Genomic DNA, 17,122 nt, shown 5'->3' on the forward strand with positions numbered 1-17,122 from the left:
ATCCTGATATTTCCTTTTTCAACATGAATTTTAGTAATTGGAGTTTTTTCTTTCTCTTCATTAGGGAGGCTAAGGGTTTATCAATTTTATTTGTTTTTTTAAAGAGCCAAGTTTTTATTTTGTCAATTTTTTGAATTGTTTATTTTGTTTTAATTTCATTGATTTCAGCTCTGATTTTAATTATTTCCTGTTTTTACTACTTTTAGTGTTGGTTTCTTCTTTTTTTGAGGGCTTTGGGATGTAATGTTAGGTCATTTATTTGTTAATTTGTTATTCTTTTAATGAATGAGCTCAATGCAACGAACTTTCCTCTTAGCACTGCCTTCATAGTGTCCCAGATATTTTGATATGTTGCATCAGTGTTCTCATTTACCTCTAAGAATTTTTCTTATCTTCTCTCTGATGTCTTCTGCTATCCATTGTTCACTCAATATCATATTATTTAGTCTCCAGGTGTTGGAGTAGCTTCTACTTTGTATTTTATCATTGATTTCTAGTTTATTCCATTATGATATGATAGAATACAGGGTAGTATCTCTATTTTTTTATGTTGCTGAGAGTTGCTTTGGGGCATAATATATGATCTATTTTAGAGAAGGATCCCTGTGCTGCTGAGAAGAAAGTGTGTTTGCTCAATGATGGATGAAATATTCTATATATGTCTGTTAAGTCTAAATCATTGATTGTATTATTGAGTTCTATAGTTTCTGTATTTATTTTTTGTTTGGAAGATATATCCAGAGGTGAGAGTGTGAATTAAAGTCACCCAGTATTATTGTTTTGTGATATTTTCTTCTTGAAATTGAGAAGGGTTTGTTTGATATACACAGATGCTCCATTGTTTGGGACATAGATATTTATGATTGTTATGTCTTGTTGATGTATGTTTCCCTAAAGCAGTATGAAATGTCCTTCTTTATCTCTTCTGACTAACTTTGGTTTGAAGTTCCCTTTATCTGATGTAAAGAGGGAAACCCCTTCTTGTTTACATGGCCCAGGTGAGTGAGTGATATGTTTTTTTTCCCATCCTTTCACCTTCAGTCTGTGGATGTCTTTTTCTATGGGATGAATCTCTTGAAGGCAGCATATTGTTGGATCTCTTTTTAAAATCCAATCTGACAGTCTATGTCTTTTTTTTTTAGAGAGAGAGAGAGAGTGAGCAAGAGAGAGAGAGAGAGAGAGAGAGAGAGAGAGAGCATTTTTTTAATATTTATTTTTTAGTTTTTGGTGGACACAACATCTTTATTTTGTTTTTAAAATAAAGCATGGTAGTGCGCTCACCTAGCATGTGTGGGGTGCTGGGTTCGATCCTAGCACCACATAAAAATATCAGTTGTTCACTCTGCACAGACAATCCCCTGCCATTTCTCCAATGTCAATTGCCACTACATTGACATGAATGGCACCAGTCAAGAAAATATTGAAGAAGAAATTATAGAAAGAGCTGATTAAATTCTCCAGTGCTGAAAGTAGCATAGACTTGAAGGTACACTTGCATGAGATAACCAAGCAAAGATTTCTGAAGTTTCTTGTCTTCACATGCTTAATTAATTCCTGATTTAATTTGAAATGAAGGACATGGATCCTTTTGAAGGCACAGGAGCAAATATGAAGGTCTGAGACTTCAATAGGCCTCTTTTCTTGATAAAGAATATTTCCATTAGGCAATTCAGTCAGACTCCAGAGAGCAATTCTGGAGCCAGAGTTGCTTTTGGTAAATTTGCATCTGGAGTCTTATGGGAGGCATAGTGTGCAAGGGGCACAGATGAAAGGCCAGTAAGGCTTATTGTTTTTATTTTTTTTTATTTTTAGTTGTAGATGGACACAATACCTTTATTTTATTTACTTATTTTTATGTGGTGCTGAGGATCAAACCCAGGGCCTCACATGTGCTAGACCAATGCTCTACTGTTGAGCCACAACTCCAGCCCAGTAATGCTTATTGATTGAGGGGCTTTAGCCAATGTTTCATGTGCTTTCCCAATTGATACACATCTGTTATAAAGTATGTATATATTTATTTATTTTGGGTACTAAGGACTGAACTCAGGGGCACTTGGCCACTGAGCCACACTCTCAACCCTATTTTGTATTTTATTTGGAGACAGGGTCTCACTGAGTTGCTCAGCACCTCACTTTTGCTGAGGCTGGCTTTGAACCCCTGATCCTCCTGCCTCAGCCTCTGGAGAAGCTGAGAAGCCACTAGGGTTACAGGCTTGCACCACTGTGCCCAGATAAGTATTTGTTTTTAAGTAGTGGACTCCGGGGCCTGGGAGGCTGATGAGCAATAGACAAATTATCAATCAAGGCAATTCTTCATCTTGTAGAATACACACATTTTATCCTCTGATCCAAGAGGCTATTCTTATTTTATTTGCTTGAGACAATGATAGTACAGGAATGCCCCTTCCCCCAAGAGACTGAGTTTGATAACTTTGGATCATCCAGGATGCTGTAGGTCACCACACAGAATTTGCATGCCATAGTCCCTTTGGGAACCATCTGAACACCCTCTGGATAAAGAGCAAGTATCTGATGGGCTGATGGTCATAGTGCACAGAGGCACTGTACCAAATTATATAAAGATTCCATTAAAGAAATGATAACAAGTTTACAAAGAACAACATTCTGGGGCTAGAGTAGAGTGCTTGCCTCCATGCACAAGGCCCTGGGTTCAATCCCCAGCACCACAAAAACAAACAAACAAACAAACAAACAAAAACAACAATAACAAACCAACAAAAAAACCAGGAACAACAGTCTTTAAGCAACTCCATGGTAAAGAAACAATGAAAAAATGTGGAGAACAAAGACGTCAGATGCAATGTCAATCATCTGTAGATTTTACAACAAGACATGACCAAGAGATCTTACAGAAAGATCCTACTTTAAAAGATCTTATTCTTAATCCTGTAAGAAAATTTAAATTCTGCTAGACAGTATCAGACTTTTCTGGGTGTCGTTTATTTCATACACGTAAAAGTAAAAAGGACCAGCCAAACTAGTATTTTGGGCTGGACTTGCACTAAATTAAGTCTCTTTTGAACAGCACTAACGATTTTTTAGGGATAAACATTTGAATTTTACTGGTTTAGCAGTGGCAAGAACAATCACGAGGATGGCTGTAGATAGACTGAAGCCCTGAAGTTAAGAGTGTTGATTCAGGGAGGGTCCCCGCGGATCAGAAATAAGCCCCATGAGAAGAAGGTGCGCTGGTGGCAGGGTTTCCCCACCCCCAACCCGCCCCGCGCTGAACAGGTGGCCTAGGTCGTCTCGGTCATCCCCAGCTGTCTGGGCCCGGGAGGCGGAGCTCTGGGGGGCGCGGGGTTGGGGGGGGGGGGCACCTTGTTCCTTTATCTCAGGGAGGAGGGGCGGCCCAGGAATGAAGTGTGACAGTGGCCCTACTCGCGGCAGCCATGGAGCAGACGCGCGCTGCTGCTCGCCTGAGGAGGATTTTAGGGCACCTTGGCGGTTCCTCTGGTTCGGGCCGTGGTACCCTTTGGGGTGAGGTCGACTCGCGCCACCCAGTTGAGGCACAGCAGCCTCGGCCTTGGAGCTTGACGAGGGCTGCTGTGGTGGCCTCCCGGTCTCAGGACTGCCCCTTCTCTTGCCCTTCGCGCCCCTCCGCGCTACTATCCTCCCAAAAATTACATCTCAAAAGGAGGCCTGGGAGGGCACGGGGTTGGATCTCTAGGCGCTGGTGGCCCCCCACGACCCCAAAGGCATCTTTCCAGGGTATTGGGTACGTGACTGTCCTGGTCTCAGTGGCCGATATCGCGCGTGGCTCCACCTTTCTGGTACTTCTTAGGGCCTACTGTTTGTTGCTTCGTGAAGAGGGGAGGTTGGGGAGGCCTTGCCATAATCATCTGCCTTGTTTTTTTTTTTGTTTTTGTTTTTGTTTTTGTTTTTTTTTCCGCGGTGTGCAAGACCTCTAGGAATGCTTGGAGACCAAGAATTGCCCGAGGGCAGTCACATTAAACAGGAGCACAGAGCTGCTTGGGAGGGGCCTAGGGGCCAGACATCTGTCCTCCTCTCAAGAGGGGATGCCAGTCCTCTGAAGGGGTGGGAGATGGACACACTGGCGCTGCTCCAGGACAACCCCTGGAGGTGGAACCTTGTCCCAGCCTCTGCTTGGGAGCTTCCCAGGGGAGCTCTGGGCTCTGTGGCAGACTCTGGAGGCTTGGGGACCCTGGCAGAGTCCTATGCTGATATCTAGGAAAAGGATTTAGAATCCTGTGCCTGCGTACTATTGGCTTCAGAAGTGAATCCTAGAAGAAATGTGTGTGCCAGGCTTGTAGGGGAGGAGCAGAGCCAGAAATAGAGTACTATGAATAGACCTGCCAATCAAATCGGCTTCTTGAACTGCTTTTGCCTGCCCATTCAGGGCGCACTTTTGGAAGCTCTGTAGGTACTGCATGGAGTTTTTCTTTAGGCCAGTAGCCTCTCTTCTGCTTTATGTTACCATCCTGACATCTCTCCTAAGGTTGATTATCACAGCTGCTTCTTGGACTTTCAGTGTTGCTCTTCCCACTGGGTTTCCAAACAGCCATGTGGGAGAAGATTGAAAGTTTAAACTTTGTCCATAGAATGATAAAGAGACCCCAGGTGAGGATGTCAGCTCATTTTACAAGTGAGTAACAGAGTCTAGAAGAGATTAAAAATCTAGACCAAGATCATTGAACTAAACCAGTGTGGTCCATGGAGCAGTGTCATCTGCATCCCCTGGGAACTTGTCAGAAGAAGTGGTTAGAAAAGGACTTCTGCTGGGCAGGTGTAGGTCAGTTTGTTTAGCTCAGTGGCAGCGGGCTTGACAAGTACTGCAGGGCCCTGGGTTTCATCCCAGGAGGGTGGGGAATGCAAATTCTATGGCTCAACTCAACTCCAAAGTTGCTGAATCAGAATCTAGGATGACACTCTTAGGTGCCGTTTATCTTGACATTTGTGATGCAGCCTAGATTTTGAGAGTCACCAATACACTGGGATATTTAGAAGTTTAATTAGGGTTTCTTTGTTCAGTTTCTCAATGCTTTGTTTTTCCTCCCTGAATTTAGAGATTCTTTTTTCATGGCTGTTTTCTATAGGAGCACTGTTTAACATGGCTTTCTGCAATGATGGAATATTCTATGACTGGACATGTAGCTATTGAGCCATTGAAATGGGACCAGCACAATTCAGGGACAGCATTTGACGTTGAATTAATTTCAACTTAAATAGGCAGAGGAGCCTGATAGCTATAATCTTGGATAGCACTGGCTAAGATTTGCAGTGAATTTCTTTAGTCTTATTAGACTTCTGGAAGTTTTGTGACAGTTTTTCTCCAGCCTTCATTTTTTCTTAGGAAGGTGAATTTTGGAATAAGGACTCATCATTTTTGATGTATAAAATGTCATATTTATTTTTTAAAGAAGATATATAGAAAGGGGGAAATTAGAGACATATAACTCATTATTCTACCAGTCACAATTCATTGGTAAACTTTTTAGTGTTTTCCATCATTTGCATATGTATACAAAACCAGGAATATACTGTATGAGGTTTTTGCATCCATTGTTTTCACCTAACTTTAGATTATAAACATTTCCACTTTATTAAAATTTCCCCAATAATAATAACAACAATAATAACAACAACAAAAAAAAAAAAACATGCTGGAGGAATAGTGGAGAGGCACCAAGAACATTGGCTAGAGTCTGAAACCTGAATATCTTGGCAATGACAAATTGCTGAGAGTGGTTGTCCCCGGGTGTTAATCCTTCTGCCTCTGATAGAGCAGACAGGAACTCATAATTCTGACTCTTGGCTTTCATCCTTCCTGAACTATGACACTGTCTCCACATTCCTTAGAGACTTCATTTAAGAAATGATAACCTGTTTATGAAAAGTGACACTTCAAAAGGAACTGTTTTAGCTAAAGAAACAATGAGAAAATAATCGAAACCATGTGATGCTGTGTTAATAATCTGTAATTTTATAGAATGGAAAAGTGATCTTATAAAAAATAATTTCTAATCCTTATAGATATTTTTAAAAAAGTGATCTTATAAAAAATATTTCTAATCCTTACAGATAGACAAGACTGTGGGGATCATACTCAAATTGGAGTCATGGTTTATTTGTAGACTCCCATCCCCCCATTGAATGACCACCCAAACTTTCTAATATTTTGAACTGAAGCCCAACTCAATTAAATACTTTTTGTGAATAACCATGTTCTGTCTTTATTTCCAGGTTTAAACCTTTGTGTTTGTATTTGTTTAGTGGTTAGGTGAAGTAAATCACATGGATTAAGACATACTGAAGCCTTGAAGCAGAGTGTGAGTTCTGTCCTGGCTCAGCCATTCCCCTCTGGGTGACCTTGGCCAGTTACTGAGCTCTCCAAGCCCAGGTTTCCTAGTGCAACAGCAGGAATGACTATAAAGCCCCTGATATATCTGACACCTCTTCAGATTATTGTAACAATGAGACAAAGTGATGTAAATGAAAGGACTTAAAGCAGCAGTGTGTACCTGTCAGGGTGATGTGGGAAACCTGAACACCTGGTGCCTCTTTAGGGAACTCCTTTCCTGTGAGAACCTCCCCAGAGAAAATGGTTGTTTCTAGACAAGTTTGACTCCCAAATTTTACTTTTTTTTTTTTTTTTTTTTTTGCCTTAATTCACACCCTAGATAGCTCACCACACTTCAGGGAAGATTACCTCTGCAAATTTCTATCCTCAGCAATTCCAGTAAGTAGAAATATTTTTAATTGGTAACTCTTCTATATGTATCCAGTGGTAACTTGGATACAATATACAATGTAATAGGTTGCCTGATTAAAATTTATTATACACATTTGTTCTAATTAGTAGAATTGTGGATACTTTTGAAGACATTGACTTTAATTTTCAATATTTATTCTTAAATTTAGAAAGAAGGAAAAATACCAGAAAATGTATAATCTGAGTTTTGAAAATGCAACCACAAGTTATCACAACTAAATTAGTTTGTAGTTTGATTAAACTGAAATATTAGCTAATTTTTGGTTTACATATACACATTATATTTTCTCTTTTTTTCTTCTGCTTTTTCCTCTTCTTCTTCTTATTTATTTATTTATTTATTTATTTATTTATTTATTTTGAGTTGTGGATTTTGCTATGTTGCCTAGGTTGTTTTGCACTCCAGAGTTCAGGCAATCTTCCTGCCTCAGCTTCTTGACTAGCTGGAATTATAAGTATGTACTGCCACACCTGGCAGTTTTATTATTATTATTATTATTATTATTATTATTATTATTATTATTACACTGTAGATTAAACTCATGGTGGTTTAGTACTGAGCTATATCCCCAGTCCTTTTTATTTTTTATTTTGGGACAGGGTCTGTGTAAGATGCTTAGAGCCTCGCCAGCGCTAAGTTGCTGCAGCTGGTTTAGAAATTGTCATCCTCCTCCCTCAGTCTCCTGAATCACTGAGATAACAGGCCTGAACCACTGTGTCTATCCAGGTTCATTATCTTAAATCACCTTTAAGGGGAAGACCTTGACTTTTATAAATATTGTTATAGCCAAATTTCATCTTAAGAGATGAGTGATTTGCATTTGCTTGTTTGTTGTACCCTCATTTGGTTTTTGTTACTTTAGTGACTTCTGAGAATATAGTGAATAAATTGAAAACATAAAATTTATTGAATTAGTTCCCCAACTGAAAAATCATATACATTCTAGGAAAAATTCAAAATTAGAGAAATAGAGGGAATTTTTAAACAATCATTTATAATTCCATTATTGAAATGCAATCACTGTTTGGCAAAATATTTTTTTGATGTATTTCTCAATAGTCTCCTTTTCACAAATAGTGTTGTGTTTATATCATTGTAATCATATTTTATTATAATGTGCATGCATTGTCCATACTCTTTTGTCCTTTACTTTTAATGCATCAAGTGGATATAATATCATTAGTTAATTTTTCTTCAATTAATGTACATTTTGTGAGCATTTTTAATGTTTTGGACCTGAAGTTTTTCAAATATTTTAAGATTATTTTGTTAAAGTTCTACAATTAGAAGTATTGGATCAAAGAATATGAACATTTTGGGGTGGTTCTTGGTACATAATGTTGGGTTGTAATTTAAAATTTGGACTGATTTGGTGCCTTTTTCTCCTGTAGGTATACTTTGGATAATAATGTGCTGAGCCTGGAACAGAGGAAATTTTATGAAGAAAATGGACTTCTTGTTATTAAAAATCTAGTATCTGATGCTGACATTCAACGCTTTAGGTGCAGCAATACTCTTGCTTTTTTTCCAAAAAATGCATTATGGTGATTTTGTCATTTTCAGGAAAATGCATAGAATTGGAGAACATCATGTTAAGCACAGTAAGGCCAACTCAGAGTCAAGGGTCATTGTTTTCTCTCCTGTGTGGAAACTAGAGAGACACAAGTAAAAAGACGTCTCAAGAAAACAGAAGGGAGATCAGTAGAGTACAAGAAAGATGTCCATGGGATGGGGGAAGGGAGGGAAAGGAGAGGTGCTAGGGAATGAAACTGACCAACTGATGCTCTGTGCAAGTGTGAATATATCACATGAAATCCCACCATTATGTATCATTGTAATTCATACATAAAAAAATTATAAATTATGCATTACATGTATGCAATGGGATTACAAATTAGATTAGCCTCTGCGTGTTCAGATACTTTTGAGTGATATGGTTTGTTGGGATATGTTTAGGAGCATGGGATCTGGAGGTAGACTTTCTGGCCTTAATCTCAGCTTAACATGGCATGTCCCATATCGTCACCATAGTTTTCTATACATGTGTGTACTCCTCTGTAAAATGGTCATAGTAATAACACTGATCTCCTAGCATTGTTGATAGGAGAGAAAAGGTAAAATATGTGGCATCAGGTAGGTGCTACAGGAGTATTTGCTATTACAGGCCAAGCATCACTTATCAGAAAACCAGTATCCAAACCATTGAACACCAAGATGATGTCACAAGGGGAAAATTCCACACCTGGCTCATATGATGGTCATGGTCACAACACAGACACACTAAAAATATTGTATAAAATTATCTTCAAGCTGTGTGTATGAGGTATAGAGGAGACACAGAGTCATTTTGTGATGACACTTAGGTGTCATCTTCCAGATATCTCATTATTATATTTTGTTATTAAGATTATTATTATTTTTAGTGCTTGGACTTGAATCCAGGAAGTTCCATCCCCATCCCTTTGTTTATTTTATTTTGAGACAGAGACATGCTAAATTGAATAGGCTGGCTTTAAATTTACTATCCTGCAGCCTCACCTCCTGAGTCTCTGGGATTACAGCATGCTCCACCACAACCACCTCATTTTGTATATGTCAATATTCTAAGATCCAAAAATACCTGATGTTAGTTCTAAGTATTTTAGATAAGGGATATTCAGCCTGTATTATTACAATGGTACCAGAAAACTATGTCACCACTGGTATGTTAAGCAAAGCAATATTCTCAGTTTTTTTTTTTTTTTTTTTGGTGGTGCTGAGGATTGAACCTAGGGCCTTGTGCATGTGCGGAAGCACTAGACCAACTGAGCTATATCCCCACCCCTCTTGCTTTTTTCATTCTTGCAGGAGGCCAGGAGGCAGGACTTCTGAGTTAGCCATTTTCTCCTCCCTCTCCTAGTAGCAGAGAGAAACTGTTCCTGAATCTGTAAATCTTTGCACAGGTCAGGGCCAACCAGAGGTATGGAGCAGATGTCATGATGTTATTTGTAAATTTAATTTTCTAGGGTTGCATTTGAAAAGATCTGCAGCGAGGAGTCCAAACCTGCAGGACTCATTATAATAAGAGATGTGTCCTCTGTGGAATCAGAGGGATATACCAAATGAGAAAACAATTGCAAGGATTCAAGATTACCAGGAAGATAAGGAGCTCTTTAGATACTGCACTCTCCCAGAGGTTAGAGACTTGCTTTTGATTTGGTTTCTCCTTCATAGTCAGCTTGCAGGTCTGCCCCAAGATCCCCTGGTTGTGCTGAATCTAACCCCTTCCTACACATGGAACACTAGAGTGGTGGGTCTCAGCTGGAGGTGATTTTGCCTCCCAGTGGATATTGACAATGTCTCAAGACTTTCCTGGTGATGGTAACGGCATAGTGGGTGCACTAGTGGCTTCTAGTGGGTAGGGACCAAGGATGCTGATAATGGGGCCTGAGATCCCATGATGCACAGAGGAGCTCTCTCCCCAAGACTTGACCCAACCAAGATACCAATAGCATCAAGACTAAGAAACGCTTCTGTGAAGTGTGCTAATTATCTTTTTTTTTTTTTCCTGGGAAAGACAGAAATTCTGCGTTAAATAGAAAGAACGCTTCTAAGACTAAATATCAACAGGGGTGAAATTCTGAGGCTGTAATTTGTAAATGTATTGACTTTTTAATATATTTCATAAATTGGGTCAGTTGAATGAATTTGCTTTTAAACTTAAATTAGTTTTTATTTAATTTGATTTATTTGTGGTACTAAGAATTGAACTCTGGGCCACTATTTCTTTCAACTACACTCCCAACTCTTTTTACTCTTTGTTTTGAGAAAGGGTCATGCTGTGGTTGAGGCTGGCCTTGAACCTATGATTTTTCTGCTTCAGCCTCCCAATCTACTGGGATAACAGCCATGAGTCACTATGCCTTAAGTTAGTTATTTTTTCTAAAAATTTATTCTTCTTTCATAGTAATTGATATATCTAAAAGTACCCAAGCAAATCAGAAGGGTACAACATAAGAAACAGTGTCTCTCTACTCATCCCCTCTTGCTCTTGGTGCATTCTTCTGGAATTAGGTCCTGCATCCTCAAGTGTGTTTGTGCACTCCCACCTTTTAGCGCTGTGGTTTCCTAACCACTTGTTTAAAATGGTTTTGAAAGAGACTTTCCATATAGCAGATGCTGTCAGAGTGTTTGACTCCTGAAGACAGACTGCACAGGTAAATCACCTGTGGTATCCTGCCTAGCACTCAAGAGAGAAGGCCCAGGGGAAATGACCTACGACCATCTGTGCTTCCCACCTCCGGTGCTGTGATGCGAATGGAAGTCTGCAGGTGGTCACAGATGAAGCCAGAGGCAACTTGTGTTGGATGAAACACTGCCATCCATGATGTTGACATTTTCTATTTTCCTTTCTTCTCATGAGACTAGGGCTCTATGAGTATAGGGGGCTGCTTTTTTTGCCAATCTTGGTCCCTGTACTGGCCATTATTCTGCCTTGTTCATTAACCTCAGGGAAGAGATTCAGGGAATGGCCAGACTTATTGGATAATACTCCATGCTTTCTCAGAAAAGTTCCATTTTATTTGTAGTGTTGGAAATTCAACACTATATTTCATGATTGTGAAATACCAATTGGTATTTAAATTGTTGTCATTTTGATTCTTCTGTGGACACTTTATGCCTCTTGCCTATACTTCTGATTTCCAATGAGATTGTTCTTCTTTCTTCTCCCTTTTCTCAGGTTCTGAAGTATGTGGAGTGCTTCACTGGACCCAATGGCATGGCCATGCACACAATGCTGATAAACAAACCTCCAGATACGGGTAAAGGGCTCTTATTGTTAAAGAGAAGCAAGAAAAAAAAGATTCTTTAATTAAAACATGTAGAGTTGTTGTTCTAGATCTGGTCATGGTGTAACTGTTAAACTCTGGGTGAGTGAATGTGGGTGCTTTTGTTTAAGACTTAAAATAGCTCATGTTATATCAACTTTGAAGTGTAATAGTGATTTCAGATGTTGATTATAGGGTTATTGCTAAATTTTCAGATGACTGGCTCCCTGGAAAAGTAGGTTGAGAAACATGACTATTATTATGTCATAGACTCCCTCTATTCAACATCTGTGATCTTCACCAATCATTCTTAGCCAGGATCACATGGATTCTGCATTCCTGATCTAAAGACATCAATTTTACTAACAGGATGAAAGCTGTTACTACAAGTCACACTCAAGTGCTCGTGGTGCCTTGTGCTTGCCAAAACCTAGATTCTAAGTCCTCATGGAGACACTGATTCTGAAGTAGATCCCAGATGTCTGCATTTTAATACCCATGCCCAGAGATTCCACTTCAGGTGACTCTTGGACCACACTCAGAGATTTTTCTGTACCAAGCAGCAGAAATCAGTCAAGAGGGCTATATCCTTTTCTACTTTTTCTTCCTTTTGACAGCTGGGAGAGGTTTATTTGATAGGACTGAAGTACAGTGTTTTCCTCCATGGATGTCCTGCTTGGTGTGATGAGATTTATGGGGAACCAAATTCTAAAATCAAAGATGGGGAAAATGTTTGTATGGTCAGTGGTTCTGACTAGTCAATAACTATACAGAGGATGCCTAATGTCTGTGAATTAAGACCTCTAAGAAAACTGATTGTGGCATTAGCCACTTAGAAGGGAACCTCAAATTTGAATCAGTAACATTCTCTTATATTAATTCATTTGGTTTTTAATTTTTTTAAAAATCGTTTTGTATGCTAGCTTTGTGCCAAATCCAGAGTGATGAAAAAATAAAGCACAGCAGAGATGATGGAGTATATGCAACTTCCTAGAAAAGAATTTAAGCACCCAGCCACCAGTAACTCAGAAGAAAATGCTCCATGTTGATTCAATATTTCACTTTAGTGCTGGTCTATTGGGAATGATTTTCCACAGTATTTTTTTTTTCAGGGGAAGGTAATGTGTTGTTTATTCCGGCATAGGATAAGAATTGTGAGGTTTAAGCCCCTTTTGACAGCAGTCTCATTTCAGGCAGGAAGACTTCCCAGCACCCCTTGCACCAGGATCTACACTTTTTCCCCTTCAGGCCCAGCAATCGCATTGATTGTGCTTGGACCACCAAGGAGCACATTGACCAGAACAACGGCTGTCTGGCTGTCCTCTCAGGCACCCACAAACTTCCCCTGAAGCCACATGACTACCCCCAGTGGGAGGTAGGTCTGTCTGACCACCGAATCTAGATCAGAATCTCTTTCACTGTCGTTATTTCACATAAGGTGCAAAAAGCTTAGAAATGAGACTGCTTTCCTTTCTCAGCAAAGCATTGTCCTGAAATTTGCAATTAGGATCAGGGGGAGTTCAAGAACATCACATAAAGTATTCATTTGATTTGTTTTTTCAACATGGGCTTGAAAGCCAGCCAGTGTGGAGACTTAGGTAGGAGCTGTCTAGGATCTGAGATGGTGAGGCCTAATGGCAGAGGCCAGGCATAAACCCTTCAACTCTGGTGTGTGTGAAGTGCCCACTGACTGAAGGCTCTCAGAGTAGAAGAAGGGAGGGAGGGATTATCTCTGTGCACCTGTGAAGACTAGAAAAATGCTCAGGGGTGGGAGGTGGTGATTGAGCTGAGCCTTAAAGGACAAGGTAGAATTTCCTATCACAAAAAATCTCCTTGGAGGCATCAGGGTCAAGGGCAAGTGGAACCTGGCTAATGAACATGAAATATGGAAGGCATTCTCAGATCAGATGGATTGGGGACTGAGGCACATTTTGGAGAGTAGAAGGGGAAGAGAACCTGAGAAGGTCTTTCAGGACCTGATTCAAAATGACTTTAACACCTGTAGGTTACATGAGGGGATGGGGTCCTTTCCTTTTTAGGAAACTGGAAGAGCTTTTGTTTCTAACGAAAGTGTTTTTGAGGTATAAGTATCATATAATAGTACATATTTTCAATGTATAATTTGATCATTTTGACACACACACACACACACACACACACACACACACACACTTGGCACCACAATGAAGAGAATATTTTCCACCTCCTCCCCAGGCAACCACTCAGCTGATTTCTGTTCCTATAGATTAGTTTGCATTTTATAAAATGTCATATAGATATAATCATGTGGCATACACTTTTTTTTTTTTTTTTTGGAGTGGTTGCTGTTGCTCAGCATATTTACTTTGAGGTTCAACAAAGCTGACAGTCTCAATAGCTTGTTCCTTTCTGTTCAGTGGCATGGCTGAACAATGGTTGGTTTATCCATTCAAATGTTGGTCTGGGGAGCTACTATGTGCTTCTGCACACATGAATGGCAAGGTCCTATCCATTCTTAAAGAATATGATCTCAGGTCTGGGTCACAATTGATTCCCAGGAGGTGTAGGAGCTCAGAGGCAGCAAAACCAGAGAGCAGATCTCAGCCTTTTTGATGCCAGACCAGAAGACCCTGAAATCCCTAATGATGGTCAGAATGGAAAGGGCACCTGTGGTGAGCAAGGAGACTGAGTCGTGCTTCTGTAGGAAATGAAGGCTGTGGCTTCAAGGGCTTTTCTCTCTGAATTCTTGCACTACTGATTGTGTTCTGTGGAAATATTTGAGTCTGAATCCATATATATAAGTGGAAATGGTGAAATTCATCAGTTAAGTTCAGGGACAGGCAAGGGTTGGTGCAATCCTAAGGAGGCTTATTGAGCAGAAGGGAATGGTGTCCAGGGCTATGGGAGTAGACTGGTCTCTGAGATTCTGCTGAGATTCACAGCAGTGGCAGTGGAAGTTTTCTGCTTAGCTTAGCAGGGGCCTTTATGCACCTTGGCCAGGAAAGAAGGACACAGAGTCAAAGTCACAATATTGTGCAGTAGGACAATGATTATTCCCCATTGGAATGGGACACTTCTGCCCAGATGCATAAAGGCTCATCAACTGTAGTCACTTCTCACTTTAATTTGTATAATAAGGACATACATACACATTTCCTGGAGTTAAGACTACTTTTGGAAATAGTTATCAAAAAATACAGTGTTTAAACTTACTATTCTCTTTTTATTCTGAATATGACATAAGTCCTTTGAACTTAGAAAAATTGAGAATGTTCTGTACTTGGTTTGGGGAGAATAATTAGCCTATTCAAGATACCCTGAGTAAAAAAATACAAGAATGATATGAACATAGTTCTAGGTGAGGAGAATGTCAGGCTGTGGCAAGGATGTGAAGATTGAGGCTGTAAATGCCTAAGAGAAAGGTGTTCACATGCATTCACCACAAGAGGCAGAACTGATCTAGATTGTTTATAATTCAATTAGGAAGGGTAGGTAAATTTCCAATTTGGTTCATTTGTTAAAAAAATGATTTTAATATAAAAAACAATGAATTTAATATATGGACTTTAATTTGTTGCATTGCTGGGGTTCAAACCCAGGGCCTTGCACATGCGAGGCAAGCCCTCCACCACTGAGCTACATCTATAGTCCTTTGTAAAAATCTTAATTTAAGACAAAGTCTGGCTAAGACTGTACCTGCAGCAGATGATGTTTAAAAACCCAGAAATATGACAGACTTTTGCATTTTTTATATTTAATAATTTAATTTAGATAAGTCTTTCTCTTAAAAGAAGTCAGAGAACCTTTGCTGTCCATGCCAAGTCATACAGAAAGTGTTCTTTTTGTTGCTTCCTCCAGACTTTGCCTATCTTATGTGTTTCAGGGTGGAGTTAACATTTTCTACTATGGGATCCAGGACTATGACCAGGACCATGCCTGAGTGCACCTTGTGATGGAGAAGGGAGACACTGTTTTCTTCCACCCATTGCTCATCCATGGATCTGGTCGGAATCAAACTCAAGGATTCCAGAAATTATGCATCCATGTTGCTTCAGTTTTGAAAGATGAATGGGTTCAAAACAGAAGATCATAGGTATACTAACACATAAAAGATTTATGACTTTTCACTAAACTGGACTGTTTTTTCCAGTTTGTTAACCAGGAAGAATATTTGCCTTCCTTGTACATTTTTTTCTCTACTCAGTCAGAAGCCAGGTGCCCTCAGGATCCTAAACCTGTTACTTGTGGTGAGCCGCTTCTGCCGTTTCTGCAGACTATGGTCGTCATTACAAGATGACGCTGGCTCCGCTGTGGTCTGTGACAAACAACTCCTTATCTGGGAGAGTTGGCACATGATTTTTCACCACCCTGTGAGAAAGCTCCATGCGGCAGCTTTGCATTGGGGCTTGGGATGCTTTATTAAGGCTGGGAGGGGCATCCGAGAGTTAGAAGAAGAAATATCAGGGACCTGAATAAACTGCTGAAAGAAGATTCCTGAGTTGCGTCTTCCTTGCGGGCAAGGGGTCGCGACAAGTGGTGCCGAAACCCGGGAACCAGAACTTTCAGCAGTCAGGGGTGGTGCACCGGTTAGTCCCAGGTAAGTGGGATCTGCGACCAAAGCGGGGTTAGTCCCTAGTAAGTGGGATCCGCGACCAAAGCGGGGCAGCTCCTCTGTAAACACAGAGAGAGCCTTACATTTTATTGCAGCTGCACTGTGTACTTTCGCTTCTGCTTTCGCTTTTTTTTTCTGTGTTTGTTTTTGTGCTTCCTTTGTTGTTGTGTCATGGGTGCCGCATCTTCAAGTCCGCTTCTCCTGGCCCTAGATGGCCTGTTACGTTCCAAGGGCCTGGAAGTGAAACATAGTACTTTACAGAGATTTTTACAGAAGATAGATATCGCTGCACCGTGGTTTGCATTTTCGGGCAGCCTTACTGTACCTAGTTGGGATAAATTAGGCAAAGATCTTGACTTTGCTTCTGAGCAGGGCATATTAGAGGGTGGGGTGATACCCCTTTGGAAAATGGTCCGTAGTTGCCTTACAGATGGCAGATGTCAGGAAGCACTTACTAAAGGACAGGAGGTTTTAGAGCAATTACATGAGGAAAAATCGGAGATGGCAGAAAGTGAGGTGACTCGGGAGGATGGGAGTGTGCGGAGCATGAAACAGGGGAGGAGACGGTTGTATCCAGATCTCAGTATGCTGCGCACACCCCCATGCGAAAGTGGGTCAGAGGAGGAGGAGGATGAGGAGGAAGAGCTCGGGAGGCTGTCTCGTCAGCTAGGGAGTTTAGCTGTAGGAGAAGGGAACAGAAATAAACAGGGGCTCAAGAAAAGCGATCCCCCGGATCCACCGCCGTATGGTGGGGGCGTTTCGGGGAGAGCTTTCCATGCCCAAACATGGAGGGCTGTTCACGCTGAGATGGGTCTTGCTTATCCAGTTTTTCAGGATGACAACAGGGGAAGAGTCCATGAACCCTTAGATTTTAAAATTGTGAAGACCCTGGCGGAGTCTGTACGCACTTATGGGGTGGATGCCGCCTTCACGCTGACTCAGGTGGAGAGTCTGTCTAGATACTG

At 40.5% G+C, this 17,122-nt stretch overlaps 1 pseudogene; it reads left to right on the top strand.

Moving 5' to 3' along the window:
* Positions 1-3,416: 3,416 nt before the first annotated feature.
* Positions 3,417-15,638, top strand: LOC139707889 (phytanoyl-CoA dioxygenase, peroxisomal-like; annotated as a pseudogene).
* The last annotated feature ends 1,484 nt before the right edge of the window (positions 15,639-17,122 follow it).

The sequence above is a fragment of the Marmota flaviventris genome, chromosome 12 (assembly GCF_047511675.1).
Source record: "Marmota flaviventris isolate mMarFla1 chromosome 12, mMarFla1.hap1, whole genome shotgun sequence".
NCBI classification, from domain to species: domain Eukaryota; kingdom Metazoa; phylum Chordata; class Mammalia; order Rodentia; family Sciuridae; genus Marmota; species Marmota flaviventris.